This window comes from Triturus cristatus, chromosome 4_1, assembly GCF_964204655.1.
Source record: "Triturus cristatus chromosome 4_1, aTriCri1.1, whole genome shotgun sequence".
NCBI classification, from domain to species: Eukaryota; Metazoa; Chordata; class Amphibia; order Caudata; family Salamandridae; genus Triturus; species Triturus cristatus.
In genome coordinates, this window is record NC_140585.1 from 509251881 (window position 1) to 509275895 (window position 24015).

The window sequence follows — 24015 nt, forward strand, 5'->3', positions numbered from 1 at the left end:
ACCAACATCATGCCCATCCAACACACGCGTCACAGCATATTTGACCCTGCCAATAAAAAGGGCTGGGCGCATGTGCACGACGCCATTTCCAACCTCTCTCGGGGTGCATCCGTGTGGTGTACATGTAGGCATGGGGGCCAAGGGGCCTGCAACATCACATTCCGCAGGCCCAGAGGGGACATGATGGCATCAACACCACGGAGGGTCCATGACTGTGGGGGCACAGACTTTGTGGCACCGGATACACTGTGGCTGGCACAGGCACACCGCCACGGGCCGATGACTTTCGGTGCACTGGGGTGGGGGCACCTTAAGTGCTGAGTGGGTGTGCAGCCTGCGATGATGCCCCGTCCCGGCGGTCTGGATAGCTCAGGTTTTGTGTGCCCTGCTGGACCGCAGTGTTGGCCTGAGTCAGCGGGAAGCCTCCTGGATCACAGAGTTAGTGGCACCTATGAGGTTGAGCGGGTGTGCAGCCTGCAATGAGGCCAGGTGCACTGGTATGACCTCTGCCATGGAGTAATCAAGAGCCAGCACCAAATGTGAGAACTGGTGGCCTGCGGAGCAGGGCTGCATGATGTGGAGGGTGCCATGTCCGCAGGCCCCGGGCTTGTGGCTGGAAGCGGCACATGGTAGGCCCTCTTTTCTACACGCTGGTGGTGAAAGATGAGGAGTGAGGCCTGCATGCGCAGGGGCGGGCATGCACCGCTGGGCCGCAGGAGGGGCTGGGGTGCAGCTGCCTGGGTGCACAGGGGTGGGCATGCACCGCAGGGCAGCGGGAGGGGCTGGGGTGTGGAACCTGGTGAACTGCACTACATACCGGCACGTGGTTGGAGACACCCCGGTGGCAGCAGGTGAGCAGTGTGGCCTGGGTGCACAGTGTCGGCACTCTCTCTCCCTGTCCCTCTCTTCGTTCCTCTATCTCTCTCTCTCCCTCTCTGTCCGTGTATCTCTCTCTCCCCCTCTCTGTCCATCTATCTCTCTCTCCCCCTCTCTGTCTGTCTATCTCTCTCTCCCCCTCTCTGTCCATCTATCTCTCTCTCCCTCTCTTTCTCTCTCTCTCCTTTGCTCTCTCTCTGTCCCTTGATGTGCACAGGACTCACCTTCTCATCATGATTTTTGTCTTGCAGGCTGTGACCTACGCATTGTCCCGAGGGGAGCCGCCATGTGTCTTAATTTCTGTTCTGTGTTTATTTTAATACCTTTTCATTTGTTGCTTCGAAGGGGAATTTGTGATGCTCATTTTTGTGATGACACTTGTATGTCACCAGATGTGATTGTGCAACATCATGCGGGTTATTTGGTATATGATTCCATATAGTTGATGTGGCATGTCTTTGGCCGGGGGAGGTCGGGGAGGGGGGTCCTGGATGTGGTGGCGGTGGGTGTTGTGGCCCTCTTGGGTGTCCGGCATGCATGTTCAGTGGCTTCACGGCATCTGTTGTTCTTCAGGTGTGTCTCTGGGCTGGGCTCTCTTTTGTGGTGCAGGTTGTAGTCCGACTTTGCACCAGGTCGGAGCAGGTGGTAGTTTCCTGGTGCTAACGCGCCTTATCGCATGTTTTGTGATCTTATCGCAGATCAGGCTGGTCGTTGGGAATGTTGCGGAGTGGTGTTGTCTCAGCTTTTTGCTCGGGAACGCCTACTCTGCATCTCATTAGCAATAGTTGCCGGGGTCATCTGTGGGGATTTTTTTTGCGGAAGCTATTGCCAGAAAACTGGTGATATCAGCTTTTCACCAGCTTATGAATGGGGCGGTAAATTTATCGCGGCTTTGGCTGCGTTAAAGTGCCGTTAACTCGGCGTTTGCTCCTTGAGAATATGGCCTGTAGAGTAGTCAGGAAATGAACGGGGAAACTGTCCAAGTATAATGCTCACTTAGTTAGAAGTAGAAGAGTCGATTAGGTGACTTATCTTTTACTACTGCTTTGGGATTGTTTTTATATTATATTTTCATCATTATTTATGATATGTTTTTAGCATTTTATGCCTTGAGGCACTTTGTGTGTTGTATGGTTTGTCAAGGACCAAGGACAAGTTTCACATCTGAAATGTTTTTATTGATTTTATTATGTGATATTTTTTAATATTACTTGCGATCATGTATGGAAATTGAGCATTTTTGAGTATGATGATTGGGTCTTTTAAGAATATAATGTATTTTATATTTGTGGTTTTATGTTTTTTTTTCAAACCGAATAAAGATTGAAACTTGAAACTTAATCAAAAAGTCACTGGGGGCGAGTCTTACCTTGTAGACATTTTAAACACTGAGCACAGATTTTTTCCTCCTAGACTTTGCTTTAATAACATCCACTTTTTAGTGGCATTTCCTAGGCAGGGTGATTGGTTCCCAACTCTCCCTAAGTGTCCCTTGACAATGTCTCCATTCAGAGCACTTGGCACTTTATGCTTTTCTGCAAGCTATACTGATGTGCTCTAAAACCATTTATTTGGTCCCACTTTTATGTGCTGCTGGTGCTAGACAATATAAGGTAGCGCTACTTTTTTTTACAAAAGATAAGCAGTCTGACTACCTGTTTTGTGGTAGTTAATTATATTTGCTGTGCTATGGCCATCAGAAAAACATATGGAGCTCCTTAAAGTTATTTATAAACTCTGGATTTTTATATGCATGTGGATTTTATTTAAGGCAATGAGAATTCTCTGATGTATTTGTTTTGAATCTGCTAAGAAAAGGAAATATAGAGTCTGTTGCCACTGGAGCACCTTTCTCCATTGGCTGCATTTGTGAGGGAAAATGAAATGGCCTAAGACACTCATGAAATTAAGGATGAAGTGTGACAGAAAATGAATATACTTATTGTATGTATGTGTGTTCATCCATGGATAATAATGGCCAGGCCCAAATGATTTTCTTGATTTATTAAATCATTAAAAAAATGAAAATTCTGTCTGTTGAATTGGAAGGAAGACTGGTAGGATGTATTTGCTTCCCTCCATGATCAACACTTCTTAGTTTCTCCCATTCCATACCCCTCTCAGAATCAAATCCACTTACCTGTGGAAAAGAAAGGAAGGATGGCAATATATAACTTTCTAACATCATGACCAATCCTCAACTAAACTGATATTTTTCTATCAAAAAGGAACACACACTAATATAAAGAGACAAAAAGAAATGTTGTAGTCCATGTTGCATCTTCTTCTCCCGTCGTCCAATCAGCATTCAGGATTCTTCTGAGAATGGGCTCACTTCTTGCTTTCCCATGTACTGGATATTGAACTACAGACAATTATCATGAAGTGTGAAACAATATTTGTAATTGTGACTACATACGCTGCCTTTCAATTCAGACCTTCTTTCTCAAGAACATGCCTACATTTCTAACCTTCTAATAAGAGTAATAGTATATTTGTTGAACAATGAACTATGTGAAACAGAAACATCAGCTATAATGAGAAATTATTTAGCAACTCATCTGTTATATGAGGAAACATTTGTTTAAAAGGTCAACATTTTTATTCAAGCATTGCATTCTTCTGCGGTCATTCTTCATTATTTAATTTATCGATGACATTTATTTAGCAAACATTTCAAAATGTTATTAATAATCAGAAACATTTTACAGAGTTATGTGAAGCTTCTCGCTAAAAAGGCATAGTCATGGAAAGGCCAACTTTAAAACAGTTTTCATGCTGATTTTAACATTTCTCTGTTAAGTAATTTATGAAGCAAAGCTGCTTTTTAAACATTTTGAGGTCGGGTATTAGTCAGCATAACTGCTTAGTATTTTTTAAACATTTTTAAACATCTATTTGGTCTGATATAAATTGCATGTTATAGTTGCACGTATGATTTTCACTGTTTTATTTAGCATTTTTAATAATCTCTTTTTCAATTCCCCCATCTGATGGTTAACTTAACCATCACAATTTCGCATGTAATTCCACTCGGAGAGCACCCTCATCATCAGTTTTTTTCTTTGTAGGCTTTTGAATTTTAAGGCTTTTCTATAGTCATCATTCAGTCAATCAAACATTCAGGATTGATATACCCCTGCTACTCACCCAAAAGGGTATCCAGGCACTTCCACATCCTGGAAGGATCAATCGAACAGCCAGGTTTTGAGGTCCTTTCGGAATTACGGAAGTAAAGTGATGGTAAGGAACTGTGTGGGGAGACTGCTCCAGGTCTTTGCAGCAATATAGGAGAAGGAGCGTCCTCCAATTCTGCTTCTATACATACAGAGAGTGTGGGCAAGGAATAGGGCGGAGAGCGTAGGCTTCTAGATGGTTGGTGGAAGTTTAGGAAGTGGCTAATGTAGGCGGATCCCTGGTTGTGTAGAGCCTTGAGTGCGTGGGTCAATAGCTTGAATTGGTATCTATTCTGTACATGGAGTCAGTGGAGCTGCTTGAGTTGGGCTGTGATGTGGGTTCGTCGGGTATGGTTGAGGATGAGTCTGGCTGCAGCGTTTTGTATGGTTTGAAGTCTCTGTATGAGGTGTGTGGTGGTTCCTACATAGAGAGCATTGCCATAGTCCAGTCGGATGGTGATTGGGCCTGTTTCACTGTGCATATTTTGTATGTAGGTAGCCACTTGAAGATCCTATTTTGCATGCGCAGGGTGAGGAAGTAGGTGGAAGAGATGATGTTTATCTGTGATTTCATTGTGAGCTTGTTTTTGGAGATGTTTCTGACATTCCTGGTGTAGTCGGCAGGTGTGGGTCCACGTTAGAAGGCCATCTGTAGCTGTTGCTGAAGATAAGTAATTCCATCTTGTCAGTTGCTCATCCATTGGGCGATGCTTGTCATGCATCTGTGGAAGTTAGTCCTTCATGAATCATGATTCATGGTTTTCATGATAGAGGTAGTGTTCTGAGTTGAGAGGTGGTTCCAGGTGGTTAGTCTGTGCTTCATGTCCTGTGCGGGAGTGGTGGCACTGTTGAGGAAGGCCGTAGGTGTAGGTTGGGGATCGAAGTTTCTTTCTATGGTTGCGATCTTGTATAGGAAAAAGTCAGTTGACTATCGGTTAATGCTAGTTTCTTCTCTATTCTTTTACTCCTTTCCCTACTCTTCCGTCTGTTAATGCAGTATCTTCAGCCTTTAAATAATGTAAATAGGAAGGGTAAACGAAACCCTATATTAGCATAAACATAGCTTTGAGGATTCCTCCTCCTGCTGTTGCAAAACAGCTACAAATTGTGTGTATTTACTTCCTAAAGTTTTCTAAAATGCTAGGCATTTCTAATTGCTCTAACTTAGGTTTTGAATTAGAAATGTTTTTTGCACATTCTTGAATGTTCTTGTTTTCATCTGATATATAGGAAGAGCAATGAAGAATTTGCAGCATCTGGCAGACTCTGCCTTTTCAGAGTCAAATGTCTAATGCTAATCTGTTTTGCAAAACCATGGCTCAAATTGCAACTAATTTGGTGTTTACAACTAATAAGACTCCAGAAATACTAGTTGCCAGCTTGTCGACAACTGTTGACAGTTTTCTAATCTTATCATCATTTAGTGTGACTCCTACTGGCGGTAATATTGCGCCAGAATTGTCTCTAACTAACTGGGTTCCATCTTCTGCAGTATGAGTGTGTCTGTGTGATGGTGTCATTGTTAATGCATTTATACTGTATACATGACACATATTAGGAAATAATGTAGCTAAGTAGCAAATACCCTGTCAATCAACAGGTAATTGGAAATACGTGTTTTGTCCACAGAACAAAATAAATTCCAGGAATTTCAGTTTTTTCGCCTTGTAAAATTTGCCTTGTGCCTCCCATTAATTCAAATGTGCATTTGCAACTACTGATTCTCACTTGTCTTGTTCTACTGTGTGTCCTTTTTTTGGAAACGCAAAATTTCTTTCTTGTCTTCCGTCAAATTTCAACTTTAGGTAAACTGTTAGACATGGCACCATTGGCGTGAGTCTCCCCTGTATTTTTTGCCTTTGTCTCCTGTGATTTTGTTGTGTGTTGGACTCCGTTTTGCTGTTCAGTGCCAAAGTGCATGTGCTCCCTTTGTAAATTGTTGTTATGGATTGGTGTTTTCATGATTGGCTGATTTGATTTACTAGTCAGTCCCTAGTACAGTGCACTGTGTGTGCCCAGGGCCTGTAAATCAAATGCTGCTAGTGGGATGCAGCACTGACTGTGCCACACACATAAGCAGCCTGTAAATGTAACTCAGGCCTGCCATTGCAGAGCCTGTGGTCAGTCTCGTACTGCCATGTCAACTTGGCATGTGCACACACTTGCCAGGCCCTACCCTTCCCTTTTCTTACATGTTAGTCACCCCTAAGGTAGGCCCCAGGTACCCCTCTGGGCAGGGTGCAGCGTATGTGAAAGGTAGGACATGCCCTGGTGTGTGTGGCATGTCCTGATAGTGAAATACTGCCAATTTAGTTCTTCACTATTGCAAGGCTAACTGTTCCCGTAGGGTAGAATGGGGAGTTTGCTTATAACATCTTATAAACATAACTACCCTTGGGAACAACGTAGGAAAATAAAGTTTAGTATGCCTGAACTCAGAATGTTAGAATGCAGCTTTTAGTGAGGGTGATTTTAAATTCTGCGTTTGAAAATACCACTTTTAGAAAGTAGGTATTTTCTTGCTTAGCAATCCTGTGTGTTTCTGCTAGGTTTGTGTATTGCATGTCTGACAGGGGCTCGGGTGGAGCAGTGGCTCCAGAGAGTCTGATTAGTCAGGGCTGGGCTGAATAGACCTGGGCTGCATTTAGAGTAGGGGAGGAGATTTCCTATTACCTGAATGGGCCTGGTCTGCCTTCCACGATGCTGCCTCTACCTCCTGCCAGGAAGCTGCACCAGAGAGGACAGAACCTGTTATGCTCAAGCACAGGGCTTCTCTGCCACCAGAGAACAAAGGATTTTGTAGTATAAATATTGGGGCCCAGACCCCAGAACTTTAGATCATTTCTGGGAATCAAGATGAACCTTTGCAAAGGAGAAGAGCTGGAGAAGCTGAGGAAGAATACTGCCTCTGTGCTATTTGCTGTCTGGGGTTGGCCTGCAGTGGCTACTTGATGCCAAGGAAAAGAAAAGGACTTTGCTGTTTGCTGTGTCCCCTACTAGAGGAAGATCTCCAAGGGCTTTAATTCAGCTTGCCTCCTGTTCTGAAGTCTCAGGGACACAAAGACTTCCCCACCAGTTCCCCTGATCTTCCTTACTGGGTGTTCTGACCTGCTCAGAGGTACCTGCTGTTGTTTTGGACCTCTGGAGGCGGTTTTCCGCTGAGAGCTGGGAAAAGTAACGCAACTTTGAGAAGCGAGATGCATCCACACCTGTTTCTGATGCATCGCTGAAGAAATCGTCTCAGCGCCTGCACATGGCTCGAGAAATCGCTGCATGCCGCATCGAGTCCACCGATCGCCAAAGTCAGAGATCACTGCACCGATTTTGATGCAAGGCCTGCTGTGCATCTGCAAGAATCCACGCATCATTCTTGATCGTCGCATCGCATCGAGGTGCCAAGTTTGTCGCATTGTTGGGGGACGCAGTAAGAAACCAAAACATCACCTCCCCATGCATTAAGAAACTGACGCATCACCTCCTCTTCGGTAAGGAATGGATGCATGACCTCCACTGCACAGCGGTATGGAACGGATGCATCACCTTCCCCGAGTGTAAGGCACCAACGCATCACCTTCCCTGCAGCCCATTTTGTTTGATTACGTAACACATCCAAGGTACTTTGTGTGAAAAGTGTTGCATCTGCAATTTGCTTTGAACTGAACTATTCCTACCATCTGAAAATCATATTTTTATTAATGTATTGTGGAATTTTGTCTTGTTTGGTTTAGATAAATATTACTTATTTTTCTAAACTAGTGTGCTGTCCATTTGTAGTGTTTTCACTGTATTACTGTATATGTACACAAATGTTTTACAACCCCCTTACCCTGACTGGAAGCGAGGGTCCCTATTTGGACAAAGGTACCTTCCTCTGCCAACTAGAGACCCCCATTTCTAACATAAACCATTTTCTTTTTTAATTCATCTTCTTTCTTTCAGACATTTTTCAGCACATCATTTTCTCTATCCTTACTACGTGAAATGTTAGTGTTCCTTCCCTATATGCCATAAGAAAACCTTTTCTGAAGATCTCGTTAAACAATTTAGAATGTTTTGGTATGCCTTAACACTATGTGTAGGCATAGACAGTATAAAATAGTACCAAACTGTGTCCATTTCTTTTGCTTGTGGGTGTAAATTAATGCTTTGCACTAGTGGTACTCTAGAGAGTATTAAATCATGGTTTGAATGAAAATATGAATAATGTTCTCACCTAGATACAAATGTAAGTAATATACTACATGAAACTATGTATGACAATGGAATGTGATGGAATGTAACCTTCTGCTGGTGATGATGGTATGTGGGCGCAGACATAACAGTCTTTTACGTCCATAGCTTGTGTGTATTCTTGCACTAAACTAGAATAAATGTTAGTTGTGTAGTCATCTCACTTGTAACTTGCAAATTATGCTTTTAATTGCTCCTCATTTATTGTGAGTGCAAATATCGTAGACCTAATTTCTCTTTTATTGCTAAAATAGTACCCATATTAATCTTGCATCTATTTCTATGGCAAAACATGTTTGTCTGTAATCAGATAGTTTAAGCAAGGTACACAACAATAGATCAACAGTTAATTGAGAATTTCTCAAAATCTTCTTTGCAAATGTTTATTGAAACAGTCTCTTTTCACAAAGTCTTTTTAACCCCTTCCATGCTCATGACGGAACGGTTCCGTCATGAGCGTCGGTTGAGCTGTGCTCATGACGGAACCGTTCCGTCATGAGCCCGCCCGCGCAAGAAACGGTCAGCACCGCGGCGGAATTCGCGCCGCATGGAAGGGGTTAAATTTAAAATCTTTGTATAGACAATCTTAGTCCTACTCTGTATTCTTCTAAAATGTTACCCCTACATTTCCTCTGCAACCTGGCGTCTAGGCAAATCTTCTGCAAACCAAACAATATTTGTTTTCAGACTTTTGACACTTTACAAGCAATTTCATTCTATTATTTACCACTCAGTATTTCTGGAAATCTCTATCGAACAGTCTTGGCTGATTTTATTGAAGTGATATAATGGAGGTTTTAACAGTTCACATTTTACATCACACAGTTCATCCAAAGATACAGTCAGCACTTGATCCATATAGTATGTCCATTCAGGTGCAGAATCCCTTTGGCAAGTTTCAGGCCATTCAATGCTCTGGGTGACTCTTCTTGTTTCTGTGCTTGTTCTTTCACCCAGATCCTCTGTTCTGATGCTGTTTCAGTAGCTTTCTCAACTTGAGGTTTTGTCTCTTCTTCTTTGTCAGAGACTTCAACGCACTTTGTTAAATAACAGGAAATTTATTTGGTACAACTGTTTGCTGAGCTTCACACCTCACTTCTCCTTGCTGTCATTGTGATCTTTGTGTAACAACTCTTTGTTGATGTACCCAGCTTGCGGTGATGCAGTCACCAGTGCTCTTCATTCATATGGATTTCTGACTCTTCTTGTGTGCGAAACATGCACCCAGTTTGATACTGATGCACACTTAACAGCAGTGTTTGTGAGCAAGATCACCTGGAAGGGACCTTCCCATTTCGGTTTCAGAGAAGTCCTCCATACGTGCATCTTGATCATGGACCAATTTCCAGGATTGAGGTGGTGGAACTGTTCTCGATGTGGATCTAGTGTGGCAGCTGCAACCTGGTGAGAGACAGAACACACCACATCAGCTAATCCCTCACAGTAATCGAGTATCATATCATCTGAGATGCTCACAAGTGCATTTATAGTTACAGCAGGCATTCTCATAACCTGATCAAGAGGATCTCATGAGGTGATAAACCAGCCTTCCTATAAGTTTTACTTCGGATATTGAGATTTTATGATTCAAATAATCTGTTCAACAATCTCAGAAGCTTCAGGTCGACAACTACAATGCATTCTTTGTTCAATCCATAGTGCTGCACACAACATTCTCAGGACCTCCTAGTTAAAGTGAGTTCCTTAATCTGATTTCAGAGAAACCAGCAGATCGTGCATAGGTATCAACTCACGCAATAACAGTTTGGCTACAGTGAGACTATCATTTCTTCTTGTTGAGTAGACCTCTAACCAGCACAAACAAATGCAAACTAGGACATAGCTCAACCCGTTGCAAAAAGGCATCTCAATAAAATCCATCTGCAGTCGGTTGAAAGGACCACCTGATCTCCCTATGTGACGCAGTGTGACGAAAGTTATTTTGCTCACATTCATTTGTTGACATGTCAAACAGAGATTGCATAATTCTTCTGCAAGCATCCTAAATCTGTGGTCAAATCAGTTCTGTCTAAAAGCCTCACCATTGCATCTCTCACTAAAAGTGTGTGTCTTTGAAAATGTCATGTCATTGGGAACAAAAAGCTATCAGGTAACGCTGGTCTCCCATCAGCAGGCATCCATATGTCATTGTTTCACAACCTGATCTGACTCAACCTTGCTGTTCTGATTTAGAAATGTTTTCTTGTACTCCTTTTAATTATTCCCATGTGTCCGCTACTGATATCAACATAGAAAAACAGTATCCTTTTCAGATTCAAATGCAAAAGCTCTGTTAAATGTGCAGACTACTAGTGTACAATATTGTGCAACTTCATAAGCGTACCTGTTTCTGACCGCAATGTAACCATTGCCGCTTCGGTGAGCTGCACATTTACGCTGCAATTTCAGTAGGCAACTGGAGTGCTTCTAAAAGGCTCCTTACATGGTTGCCATTATGTATGGGCATACCAGAAGAGGTCATAAACCTATTTGTGACCACAATTGTCCAAAGTCATGGACAACACCAAAGCCAGATTGACTATCTGTAAATATAGTCAATTTTTAAATGGGCTGTCAATATGCAAGCTCTTACAAAGGCAATTAATTCTGCAACTTGTACTGATGTAATAACTCAAAGCCATGAAGCTTCTGCAACCTCATTGATTGTGCAGGCAGCGTAAGCTGCTGTCAGGTTACCTTCATTGGTTCACAAGCATGAGCCATCAACAAATATTATATTACCAGGCTCGTACAAAGGTCCATCTTTAATGTTGGGTCTTGGCTTTGTGCATAACTCTGTGACATCTAGACAATTATGTTCAATTTCATCACAAACATTGTCAGTTATCGGCAACAAAGTAGATAGATTCATAATCTTGTAATGTGTTAGCTAGCTAGACGCTGCTGTTCGTACTTGGTATGTCTATTGTGAGTCATGTACATGTTTTTTTTCCAGGTAAGCAATATTTCAACAGAGTGTGGGACCATTACAGTTAAAGGATGCCCCATCACTATGTCCTAATGCCTCTCGATTCTAACACCTACTGCTGTGACCGCTTTAAGGTATGTGGACAGTTGTGTGACTATAGGGTCAAGAGTTGTTGAAGGGTAAGCCACAGGTTTTTGAGCATCTCCATGCTGTCAAAGCTGAGTCCTTGAACCTTTCTTCCACAGCGTCAGAAGAACTTTTCCCTACTCCGCAACTCCACTGCCGCCGATGTAAAATCAACTCGCAGTAAAGAGGGGGAAAGGGGAATGGGAGTAAAGAGAGATTGCCACTGCAGTGTCCTTTCAACTGTAATACCTATCTGGGGGTTCCACACACCTGTAAACACAAAGCACAGAATTACTAGTTCTCACTGCCCTTTACCAACCTTAGAAATCACTTTAACTAATATTCCCTCCCTCTCATCCTGAATTCCTTACAATCTTTTACCTGTAATAACAGTGGAATTAGCTTCTCTCTTATAGTCTTATTATAACATTTACTTGCTTAAGATGCAAAGTTAAGCTTGCCAATTTAAATTCTTGTTGTGTCTCTTCTAGATGCTGCCAAAGAACACTCCAGGATTCAGATTGATGATATAGTTGGTAAGTATAAATATATATATTTATATCTACAAGTCTCTTCCCGTACTGACTGAATTGTTAGTAGATACAATTAGAAGCGCTGCAAAGATTGTCCCAAAACTGCGCGCTGTATGCTCCAGAAAATGATAGTCTCTATTCTTGGTCTTGTCTGCGCTCCTGTAGGATTAGTAATGCTCAAAAACTCACTGCCTGAATAATGATGAATATGAAACTTTAGAAAAGCTCCCAAAATGTATTTGTAGTACTGATATGATGGCTCTGCTTAATTGGCTGATCACTGAATGCGGCAGAGATAAATAGCAACAAAATATTTCCTCAAGAAAATACCTGAATTTTCCAGCGAGGGGTCTCGGGGGGGGAAAAGTACCTGCCAGACGACCTCTCGTAATGAAAACAAGTCAGGCAGAAAACAATGGAACAAGCGCTGCTACACACCAGAACTCCTGACAGAAAGAAGGCAAATGTGCAGATTCAAAACACTGTTTCCTCATCCAGATAGACGGTTGAAGTACGCAGCTCGCTGGAAGAACAAACGCGATAACCGTTATGCTCCACTTCAACAAAAACCACTAGAACGTTAACCTTTAACTCGCTAGGCGGCCACCATCTTGGATTTCCGCAAGAGCGGCTGCAGTATACGTTTTAATTAATTCTGGAATCTCTTGGCCACAAGTTGACTCCAGGTAAGCGGTGATTTTCTCTGCCAAGTATTAGACACAGACCTGATACTGAAATGAATTGGACTAGATTTAAGGCCACATTGCCCAGTCCTGATACATTCATCTGAATAAGCACTGAGAGAGCACATCTCTCCTTCTCACTGCAAAACAATGTAAACATCTTACAGTAATCAGGCATTTTCAGTACTGGGACATGACAGAGACTTTCCACTCTCGGACGGCTCTTAAACAATTGTTGTCCCATAGAAGTGAATCAGGCACATCTTTGTGTGTCAACCTCAGTAAAGGCTGAGCCACTTGGGAAACGTTAGGTATTCACTGTCTACAGTAGCCAACGATTCTCAGGAACATCCTGATTTTCTCTATCTTTGGGGTGGATTCATTCTCACCCGGAGTTTGATAGCCGTCAACTGAAGTGCAGTACCATCCGTCTATTGTTAGCTACCTCTTCCCATTACCCATTCCGGGGTTACTAGTTAATCACTTCCTTCCGCTGCCTCCCCATCTTGGAGATCTCTCAAGTCTGCAATCGTTGCAGACCATGCTCGCACATCCTCCTTTTTCATCTTTCCTTATAAGCTCCAGCTGCACCAATTCAGCTGTCGCCCACTCATTCATATATCTCATCCAGCTATTTATAGTCGGCGGGATTGTGCTGAGCCACGAGATTGCTATCTTTCTCTTTGCGATCACCAAACCCAGGAGCACGAACCTCCTACTTAAATTTGTCTTTTTTTGGGTAGGTATTATATTCAATAGGACTGAACGTATAGTCCTAGTGATCGATCATCCTGTAGCTGTGTGTATTAACTCCAATACTCCCTCCCAGAAGGGGCCCAAGCTCCGGCTACTCCATATCATGTGCACGAAGCGTGCTGCTGCCTCCCCACACCTCGGGCATGCATCTGACCGCTCTGGATAAATTTTACTTAATCTGTATGGTGTTAAATATACTTGGTGCACTATATTGTATTGGATTAACTTAAAGTGTGCGTTGGAGCTCACTTCCCGGACTCCTTCATGCAGTCTCACCTACTCCTGTCCTGAAATGGGTTCCTCAGATTCCTCTACTGAGGTAATTTAGTTTCCGATTTCTTTCGTATTTAGCCGCCATTTTGTTCCCCGTCGCCATTTTGTGTTGCCCTCACTCAGGCAGCGCGGCGAACAAAGTGTTTTTGTCTTTCCCACTGTGATGTGTCAAATAACCTCCTGCCTCTGTTTATGTAACTGGTGTCAGGGTCTGGCCGAGTCCACTAATCCTCGTCTGGTTGACTGATCCCTGTTTTGACTATCTGTTGGTTCGCACCATTCTTTCCTGACTTTATCTTATCTTCTGGCCTTCGCTATTCTCTACTGATATTCTCTCATTGCACAACTGTCCTTTGAGGCATACAAATGTGTCCTGCCACCTGCAAGTCGAATCGTAGACACTACCACTAATTAACTTGTGGGGAAGGGTGACAAACAGAGTTGAAAGAGAGGTTTATTTGGGTTACTTAATATCTTGTTTTAAGACTTTTCTCATTGGTTAAGCATGTATACATTGGGAGCGTTCTTTGTGAGTCTGTGTGCTATAAAAGATTGTGTGCCACAAAGTAAAGTGGCAGTCTCCTAAGAACATACTGAGCGTACTTCTGGGACAACTGTGCTTAGCTGCAGCTAATAAACTTGATCTTCTACGCCTAACGGAGTGTCCCGTGTCTCTGTTCGACAAAGCAGGTGAACTCAGGAGATTAAGGCGTGCCCTGCGCCGCCAGGCTCATAAGGTCTGGTTCTTCAAAATGGCGCCCAACGTGGGGCGGCTTCAGAGGTAGCAGTTCTGGCCGAGGGTTGTGAGGAGCCCCGCAAGAAAATTCCGGAGGAATCGCGAACCACGTCAAGCGACCCCTGTATGTCGAAGTGGTCCGAAGGTCTTTTACAGCGCAGTTTCTCCTTTCTGACGGCTGCTGACGACTGCTGCCCTGACTGCCGCCCTGCTTTGGTCCCTTCGGTGATGTTTGGCAATCGCGAGACGTTAGACGGACCTCTGTTGGCGTAAGAAGACCACTTAGTTAAGTATTGGTGGGTAGCTCTCATTATTTTGTTTTGTTTTTGATTCGGCTATTGCAAAAGCCGAAGCCGAGGGGGTGAGTACGTTTGCACTGTGTTATTTGGTTTAACCCCTTGATGTTTGTGAACAGTCCAGCGAAATAACGATGCCTGGTCTGAGTAAGTTTAGGAAGTTCTGTTGCTTTGATTACGATAGGGATTCCCGGCTGGAGGACTCTTGTCCGATTCCTCCGGTTGGAACTCCCACTTATGAGCTTTATTCAAAATATGGTGTTGGCCCCATTGCCTTTAACGAGGCATGGATCCGATACACGAAGAACTATGGTGTTCTGCAGTGGCCACAGAACGGTAGTTTTGAGCCTGACATATTGGACAATTTGGAAGCAATATTGTTTAAAAGAAAAGCCCTGCCGGCAATGTTTGACTCTTTCCGCCTCTGGCGTAAGGAAGCCAAACAGAAACAAATTAAGCAGGCAAAACGAGATAAGAAAGCACAAAGTATGACGATTATACAGGCTGCCCAACAGTTTAAAGATAATGAGATTGATCACGCAATAGAAATTTCAGAGAGACAACATCGTATGGCGATAGATAGATGCTATCCGGTGTTGCCTACTTCCCCTTCTGATAAAAGTAAGGATCTGGAGGAAGACCCTTTGATGTCTCACTTATTGAGATTGCCTCCGCCCTATGTACAAGCTGCTAATGCACCCCCGTTCTTACAACCTGTTCAGTTGCCTGTTGTGCCCCCACCTGCTCCGGTTCTTCCACCTTTGCCCCTTCCGGTATTGCCACTCCTACCTCTTTTTCCACCGATTCCTTTGCCTCCATCTCCTGAACCTCAATCTCCTTTGCCTACGGCTCCCATTATAACTGTTAGTTCTTCTCCTGTATCGCCTAATACCTTGTCCCCTGTCCTTATGTCCAATTCTCCTACTGTGCGCAAACGAATCACAGATACTGTCTCTGTTTTTTGTCCCCTTTCTTTGGGACTTTGAACATGTCTCCATTTTTTTCTCAAAGACTGTCTCGTAGTCAACTTTCAGGTTCCGACGAACGGGTGGCGTTGGACTCTCTCGCTCACAAATGGATCAAGAAGGGTCCCCAGTATAGTGTGAATGACATCATGATCACCTTTCTTCAGTGGGATGCGCCCACGCAGAGATATGTATTTAAGGTTATGTGTGACACTCTTGTTAAAGGATGGGAGGATATGGATTTGGGTTTACTTCCCCAGGGTCTGTTGGATGTTCAGGCTAATTTCTATAAAGGACTTATTGTGGGTTCTAAGGTTGAGGACGCCGTAAGGACACTTGTTACTTTTAGGTCCTTATTTTCTTCACAAACTTTTTTTGATTCTGATCCTGCTGTTCGGCAGACATTGAAACATTACCCAATGAGAGAGGTTCCTCCGATATGGAGGGAAGAGGTTGCACAAGCAGGTAATAATCCAGCCATTCCCGCTCACTTCCAGCGTATATGGGTACATGTGCCCTGGAAGAGATCTGATGTTTTGGCTCTCAAACAGTCTTTACCGGAACCCCAGTAAAAACCCTGCTGGTTACTATAAAGAATTGTCCCAGACTGTTGATGCCTGTATTATGAATTTAGCCGATATTGACATGTTGATGGGAAATGTAGTCACACAAGCGTTATGGGCTCGGATTCGTAGAGAGGATCACGCTCAAGAATTGGGTGGTACTTGGGCTGCTATAACTGCCGCGGATAGAGCCCAAGTGGGTGGTGGTAAGCCTGATGTTTTGATTTCAGAACTCCCTGGTAGGATTATTACTTTAATGAAAATGATGATGCCCGCCTCACGAGTTAATTGGGATAAATTAGCTGCGTGTAAACAGAAGAAAGATGAGAGTGTCTCTGATTTCTTCACTCGTTTTGAGGAGACGTTTATTGATCACAGTGGTCAGGATATGACTACGGAGGGTGGACAACGATTATTTGTAGATAAATTCATATTTAATTTGCTTCCCGAGTTGTCACATAAATTGAAAGACTCTGAAAGTTCATGGGCTGTTTCTTCTTCTGCTCAGATATTGGCTACTGCTCAATATTACGAAAACAGGGACAAAGAGGAAAAAGATAAGCAAGAGCAAAAGACTAAAGAATTAAAAACGAAGGTTCTTCTGCAACAGGCTTATCCTCCTCGCTCTGCTCAGCGCCAGTTTCAACAGCCTCCCCAGTTTCAGAGGGTGTTTCAAAAGCCTGAGCCCTTTATTCCGCGGCCTTTGTTAGGTCCTAACCAATGTGCCTATTGTACAAGGAAGGTAATTTTAAGAATGGCTGCCCGGTTTTATTACAGCGTAATGGAGGACTATCTTCTCCACGAGGTCATGGTGGTTCCCAGTTAGCGCCCAGGGGTAGAGGTCGCGGTATGTTGCCTCAAAAACAGCGTTCCCTTCCACCTCCAAATTCTATGAACTACTTTGATCAGCAAAATACTCAGTCTACACAGTATTACAATGATGACTACTATGTTGAAGGTGAGAACGAAGGTTTTCCCGCTAACTAGGACAGCCATAGACAAAGTGAGGGAGTGGTATCGATTCCAGTAGATCAGAATGGGCCTTATGTTAATGTCACTACTATGGGTGTTTCAGAGCCATTTCTTTTAGATACTGGTGCGATGAGAAGTTCTATCATTCACTCCAAACTCCCTGGGGCACCTATGTCTGGCTTAACGAATGCATCCATAGGATTTTCTGGCGCCCCGGTTCGTAACCCGGTCTCTTGTCCTCTGCCTATTTCAATTGGTTCTTATGATTTGGAGGCTCTGCTTCTTTTAACGACTGGTTGCGGCGAGAATCTGTCGGGTTTGGATTTTTTGAAAAGATTGCATGCAGCGATATATTGTTCTCCTTCTGGTGTACATCTTGCTTTGGGGCAGAAACTGACTTCTCCAATGTATTTGTCTAAAGATCACTTTCCACCTGAATTGCTCTCTCTCCCTGCAACACTTTGGGCCACGGGTCTAAATGATGTTGGTTGTCTTGAGATCCCACCCTATGTTGTTACCCTCAAGCCCAATGCTAAATTGCCACGCATTCCTCAATACAAAATTCCCAATGATAGTGAAAGGGTGTTTTGGCTATTATTTATGATTTGGTTCAGAAGGGTGTGATTGAGGAGACGAGAGGAAATGTATGCAATAGTCCTGTTCTCCCGGTTCTTAAACGCACTGATCCTTCTCAGCCTCCTATTTATCGCTTTGTGATTGATCTTCGGGAGGTTAATAAAATTGTTGTACCGCAGTTTCCTGTTGTTTCAGACATCACTGCCCTGTTAACAATGATACCTGCCTCGGCAGCTTGGTTTTCTGTTATTGATCTGAAAAATGCCTTCTTCAGCATCCCAATTGCTGAAGAGAGTAGGGATATTTTTGGCTTCTCTTTAGGAGGCCGAAGTTTCCGGTTCAAGCGCGCACCCCAAGGCTATTGTGAAAGTCCCTCAATCTATAGCCAAGCTCTGAAATGCCAACTTGATGCTTTTCCTTTGCCGCCAGGTGCTACCCTTATTCAGTATGTGGACGATTTATTGATTGCTGCCGCTTCAGAGGATATGTGCAAGAATGTGACTGTTGCACTATTGCGTCACTTGTCTGACCTTCATCATAAGGTTTCACCTTCTAAACTACAATATGCCCGCCAAGAGGTTACCTATTTAGGTCATCTCTTGTCGAAGGAGGGACGGCGATTGACCCCAGAACGTATCCAAGCAATTGTACAAATGTCTGTGCCATCCACACAAAGAGAGGGGCGTGCCTTCCTGGGCATTACCTCTTATTGTAGACAGTGGATTCCAAATTTTTCTTTGTTGGCCAAACCGTTGTTGGCACTCACTTTGAAAGACACACCCCAAACCCTTCCGTGGACTGACGAATGTCGGAAGAGTTTTACTGGTTTACGTGCTGCTCTGTGCTCTGCGCTCTGCTCCTGTGTTGGGAACTCCGGATTACAGTAAGCCCTTTACGCTCTATGTCCATGAAAAAGAGGGGTGTGCGTTGTCAGTCTTAACACAACGATTTGGAGACAAACAGCGGCCATGTGCCTATTTTTCAGCTACACTAGACCCAGTAGCCAAGGCATTGCCTAGTTGCCTTAAAGCTACAGCAGCAGCAGCAATTTTTATTCGTCAGTCAGCTGGAGTGGTGCTAGATAACACTCTCGTTGTTATGGTACCACATGCAGTGGATACCTTGCTAAATAGGACGAAAACGCAACATCTTACAAGTGCTCGCTTTTCTGGATATGAGCTGACGCTCTTGGCTAGTCATGTGCACATCAAACGATGTAACACTTTAAATCCAGCTACATAGTTACCTCTTCCAGAGGAGAAAGGTATTCAGGAACAACATGATTGTTTTCTCCGTACTGAGGAGGAGACAAAAGGTAGGATTGATTTGAAAGATACACCACTAGTGGACGGACCCGGATGGGATCCTATGGGTGGATGGTTCTTGTTTTAAACTCCCTAATGGTGAGACAACTTCAGCTTATGCTGTTACCACCTTGCATACAATCGTGGAGACAGCACGCATCAGACATAATTCAGCTCAGCCAGCTGAACTGATAGCTTTGACCAGAGCGTGTGTGCTATCTAAGGGAAGGAGAGTGAATGTGTATACCGACAGCCAGTATGCGTTCGGTGTGGCACATAGTTTCGGTCGGTTGTGGAAGGAAAGAGGATTCTTTACCTCCCACGGTACTACGATACAGCATGGTCAGTTATTAACTGACCTTCTTGAGTCACTTGTTTTGCCTACCCAGATAGCAATTGTAAAGTGTAGTGCGCATAAGAGGATTACTGATGATGTTGGTCGCAGGAATGCTTTTGCCGATGAGGTAGCAAAAGAAATAGCCAGGGATGCTACAAGTCGCATGTATGCTGCGGGCCCTGCAAATTGGGTCGGGAAAGAGGAATGTGTGAGGACACAATAGAAAGTGTGAGAGCGATTCAAGGAGAGGCTACAGAGAAAGAGTTGAGTAAGTGGAAAGAGAGTGCAGGAATGTTAGATGCGATGGGATGTTGGATAGAATTGTCAGAACATCAGCGTTGGCTGTTACCAGACGCCTATGTACTGCCTGTAGTTGCTATGGCGCATGGTCCAGCCCACATCAGTGCGAAAGGAATATGTAAGCTTCTGGCTCCAGTGTGGCTGAACAAAGGGATTCCAAAATGTGAAGATAATTTGGTGAAGCATTGTATCGTTTGCTTGATGCATAATCCAGGAAAGGGAACCCCAACTCCAGCAGGTCATTTTGCTCCCCCAACATATCCTTTTGAGGTGTTGCAAATTGACTATATTCACATGGAACGATGCAACAATCTCAAATATGTTCTGGTGGTGGTGTGTGCCTTTTCCAGATGGATAGAGGCCTACCCCCTGAAAGACAACACTGCTTTGTCCACTGCCAAAGTTCTTCTGAAAGAGTTCTTCCCTAGGTTTGGTTTGCTGTGCATTGTCTGGCGTGACAATGGAAGTGAGTTTGTGGGTCAAATTATGAAAAAGGTGTGTGCGGGTCTTGGTATCAGGCAGAAGTTCCATGTGGCGAACCATCCTCAATCAGTGGGTTTGGTAGAGTGTTATAACGGCACTCTCAAACTTAAGCTTGCAAAGGTACAGGCCAGCACGGGTCTTGCCTGACCCGATGCTTTACCCTTGGCTCTCCTATCCACTAGAACAGCTGTACATTCTCGTTTGGGACTCAGCCCATAAGAGGTTGTTTTTGGGCGCCCGGCCAATGTTTGGGGAGTCCCTCGCCCTAAAAAGTATTCTGACATACAGTATCCGATGCTGATTGACTACTTACATGACCTCACCACTAAATTGCGTGTTCACCACCAACAGGTTCAAAACGCTTTACCAGAGGCCTCCACAGACCCAGGTCATTCTATCCAACCTGGAGACTGGGTCTGTGTGAAAAATTTTCAGAGGACAAGGAATTTGGAACCTTGTTGGAAGGTGCCTCAACAAGTTCTTCTGGTGACACGTACAGCAGTGAAAGTCGAAGGGAAAAAGAACTGGATCCATGGCGTGCACTGCAAAAAAGTGCCCTTGCCCTTGCCTTTTGACCAGTGGTCCGTAAGGGTGTAGGTGATTTTGAAGGCGAAAGGGTCCCCCGGTTTGTACCTTTCAGTAGTGCACACCTAGATGGAACTCGGTCAGAGAAAGAAGATGATGACGTTTTACAAGAAGCCGTACTGCCACATCTCCGATTGAACACTACAGATCCACAGACACTATTTCAGGACCAAACTGTACTAAACAGAACTCGATATAATTTAAGGCCTAGACTGGTCAAGGACACCTGAGATTTTCATCTCTTTTGTGACATATATCATCTGTCCGGGTGGCAGGGTCACGGTAGGAGTCTTGGTTCGTGACCTGTATAGTGGCTAGGCCCCCAGGACTTGCAGTGTCATAGGACGGCTAATAATCACAGCCAAGTGAGTAAGGAAGATTGCCGTGAGCAACAATTTTAGAGGATGGATGTCAAATTGGGAAAGAAGGATAAGGAGGAAGAGATGAGAAAGAAATATTGTAAATTATTGTACAATAGATGTGGCATAACATTGTGGGTTTTTACGTTTTTGTGTATCTTATTGGCTTGTGTAGGTTGGATTATTCATGCTATGCAGCACAAATATGTCCCTACTTCTATTTCCTTGCCTCTTCGTTCTACTATCTCCCCACATCGATTACATATGCTTCCCCAACATGAACTAATCAGGAGAACAGAATATTTTAATAATTCATTTGTCCAGTTGTTGCACCAGCATCAATTGGTAGTCAATACTACTGACTGTTGGGTGTGTGGACTTATGCCACATACCACAGATAAAGGGATGCCATATTTAGTCCTTCGTTTTCTTATGAAGGTTCCGCATGGGCCTATCTGGTGATGTTTTCAAATGCATATCAGAACCGACTTAGACATCCTGTTGGCTCATACAGTAGTGGACCAGATTTTAGTCATAGTTCTCTGATAAAGGGAATAGTGGCTATGGCTAGAATTGTAGAGAATAGTAAGGTTCCTGTTGATGAGAAGCAGACATATGATGGTTGGAATGTGACTCGTTACATCACTAGCCTTACAGATAAAGTTAATCAGGGAAAATCTCCACCAATCTGGACAATACCTCATCAAGGTAGTTTTAGTCTACAAATGAATGGCCAGACTACTGACATTGGACAAGGAAAGAGCTTTTGTTCCCATACATACATTTACACATTTCAGAATTCGCCACCGTTAGTGCCATCTCAGGGCACGTATTTTGTCTGCCACGATAGAGCATACACGTGGCTACCGGCTGATTTTTCAGGAACGTGCTATATAGCTTTCCTTCTCCCTCCTACATACACCGCTCCTTCAGGTCATCACAGAAACAGATATGGCAGAGGGATTATTGACTCTAAAGACACGGCACGACAAGAGGGAGGTGATTTCCTCAAAGGATTTCTCCCTTTTTGGGGCCCAATGGCCAACAGTAGAAACCTCAGACAGTTGGTTCGTGTTGTTGAAACTACCATAGATGTTACTGTGGGAGCCTTGAGTAATCTCACAGCTGAACTTCAGGCGGATCATCTCATGACATTGCAGAACCGGATTGCTCTAGATGTTATTCTTGCAGATCATGGTGGAGTTTGTAAATTTATCGGATCTAGCTGTTGCATTTATATACCTAATGATGCCCCTACGGTATACCAAGCCGCCTCCAAATTACATGTGATCTCCGAGTCGATTCATCAGGACGAAGGAGATTGGTCTTTATTGGGATGGTTTGGGGAATTACTGTCAAAATTGGAATGGAAGGTATTAACATTCCTTGGAGTGGTTTTGGCTATCATTTTTTCCTGTTGTCTCTGTATGCAGTGTGGCCCCGCCATTTGCGGTCTTTGTGCCACTATGCGTGTCCCAAGGCCTGTGGCACAGAAAACGGAGAACATTAAAATGATGCTGCAGCAACAGCTTGATGACCTCATGGCCATTGACGTCGACTCAGACTAAAATGAGTCTGTGCGTTTTGCCTGAGTATGGCAAAAGGAGAGTCTGAGGTCATTTAGTTTCCGATTTCTTTCGTATTTAATCCCCATTTTGTGCCCCGTCGCCATTTTGTGTTGCCCTCACTCAGGCAGCACGGCGAACGAAGTGTTTTTGCCTTTCCCACTGCGACGTGTCAAATAACCTCCTGCCTCTGTTTATGTAACTGGTGTCAGGGTCTGGCCGAGTCCACTAACCCTCGTCTGGTTGACTGATCCCTGTTTCGACTATCTGTTGGTTCGCACCATTCTTTCCTGACTTTATCTTATCTTCTGGCCTTCGCTATTCTCTACTGGTATTCTCTCATTGCACAACTGTCCTTTGAGGCATACAAATGTGTCCTGCCACCTGCAAGTCGAATCGTAGACACTACCACTAATTAGGGTGACAAACAGAGTTGAAAAAGAGGTTTATTTGGGTTACTTAATATCTTGTTTTCAGACCTTTCTCATTGGTTAAGCATGTATACATTGGGAGCGTTCTTTGTGAGTCTGTGTGCTATAAAAGTTTGTGCGCCACGAAGTAAAGTGGCAGTCTCCTAAGAACATACTGAGCGTACTTCTGGGACAACTGTGCTTAGCGGCAGCTAATAAACTTGATCTTCTACGCCTAACGGAGTGTCCCGTGTCTCTGTTCAACAAAGCAGGTGAACTCAGGAGATCAAGGCGTGCCCCGCGCCGCCAGGCTCATAAGGTCTGGTTCTTCACTACCCACCTTGTCTGCAACAGCAGAGCAGTGACCGGACTATCATCTCGAAGGGCCCTATATATGTGGGAGATTAGGTGCCGCCCACCTGCCATTGATAGTAAAGTTGTTAGAATAGCTGTGCAAGGGGGCTATCTTTCCATACTGTAGGAATTGACCCGTACCCCGTTCAAAGGTATTGACAGTCGCCTCTTGGGTCACAAACCTACTGTTGTTATACAAGTACCCCATTATAAGGCATCCCCCATCACTCCACTGCTGGACAGATATGTACTCTGCAATTTTTTGGAATGGTGTTACAACCCACAATGGCATTTCAGGTGAATAGGGTGCTCACCGTATTACTCTCTTAACGGGGTCTTCCCAGGCTCTGGCCACATATCTAATCATGTATGGGAAGTCTTTCAGGAATGCCTTACTCCAGCCAGTGAACTGCATATTGCAGTTGTGCCACCATACAGTATAGACCCATATGGGGGATCTTCACACTGCCATCCACCCACTTTCTTTGGAGGGTGTCCAGTTTAACATGTTTCCATTTGTTCCCCCACAGCAACTCCGGCAGCAAACTATCTAGCACCAAGAAGTATGACCTAGGGATTTCATAAAAGGAATGTTGCAGGGTGTACAGGCAGCAGGGTAGTATTATCA